The sequence below is a fragment of the Electrophorus electricus genome, chromosome 10 (assembly GCF_013358815.1).
Source record: "Electrophorus electricus isolate fEleEle1 chromosome 10, fEleEle1.pri, whole genome shotgun sequence".
Classification (NCBI taxonomy): Eukaryota; Metazoa; Chordata; class Actinopteri; order Gymnotiformes; family Gymnotidae; genus Electrophorus; species Electrophorus electricus.
Genome location: NC_049544.1, coordinates 17,810,814 through 17,811,841, shown reverse-complemented (window position 1 = coordinate 17,811,841; position 1,028 = coordinate 17,810,814). Strand labels below are relative to the sequence as shown.

General features: G+C 44.8%; 1 long non-coding RNA gene across 1 annotated transcript in view; it reads right to left on the bottom strand.

Annotated features, from left to right (window-relative positions):
- LOC118242170 overlaps positions 1 to 759 on the bottom strand; it is a 56,056-nt gene extending 55,297 nt beyond the window's left edge. The window contains exon 1 of the long non-coding RNA XR_004776613.1: positions 618 to 759. This is a non-coding gene — a long non-coding RNA (uncharacterized LOC118242170). The remainder of the gene's footprint in view (positions 1 to 617) is intronic.
- Between the last annotated feature and the right edge of the window lie 269 nt (positions 760 to 1,028).

Below are 1,028 nucleotides of genomic sequence, written 5' to 3'. Positions count from 1 at the left end.
GAGTGGACCTTAATCATAGAATTACTGGCCTCAATTAGGCCACTCTGAGCCGGCTGTGGTATGGAGGGTGCTGCAGCAGTCTGTGTCACCGGAGGAAGGTGAGAGCTCTGGCATTTCCAGTGGTTTCCGAACCACGGATGGCACAGAGGGATATTTGCTCAGGGATTATTTGATGAGTGTATTGCCATGGTCTGTTTGAAAAACAGCTGTTTATACAAATCTCATCCGAAAACAATTTTGTTCAGTCTGCTGGATTAAACATGCTGGGTAGGAGGATTATTTTAGGATGAATGAAATGTTTCTGCCAAATAACTACTGGTGATTACGGCTTTAGGAAGACTGAAATACCTGTTGGTGAGTCAGAAAACATATAAGCCAAATACACATGTAGAATAAATGTGTTTCCCGGAGGAAATTCCAGACATCTTCAAGGTTTTAATTCACCTGCATTAGGCATCTCACCTTCAAACAGCAGCATATACTCGCTTGAGGACTGCTTTTAGAAATAAATATACAGTGGATACACTAAGCAATAACAATATATTAATACTAATAATAACATATGTACATAAAATTAATCAGCATTTTGAATCTTATGAAGTCTTTCATGCCCTTACCCTCAAACAGGAGGTAGAGAGGCTTAGAGAACAACGATGATGCCAGTGTCTCACGGAATGTGGCCAACGGACATTCCCCCTTCCATAGCAATCAATATCCAGCCGTGGGTAAAATCCCTGCTCTGTCTGGATGCTCCCTTGTTGTCCATGGAGCTAGGCAGATGGTGTGAGTCAGGCTGTGGACTATGCTGGATGTCCATACCATTCTCATGACCCACTGACTCTCCTGTCAGTCCCTGGCCTCTGGGTTCCCATGGCAGTCTGAACTTTTTCCCAGGCAGCCTGGAGCCCTGCTTCACTTCCATGATTTTACTTACACACACACACACACACACACACACACACACACACACACACACCCACACACGCAAGGCACACACACACGCGCGCACACACACACACACACACACA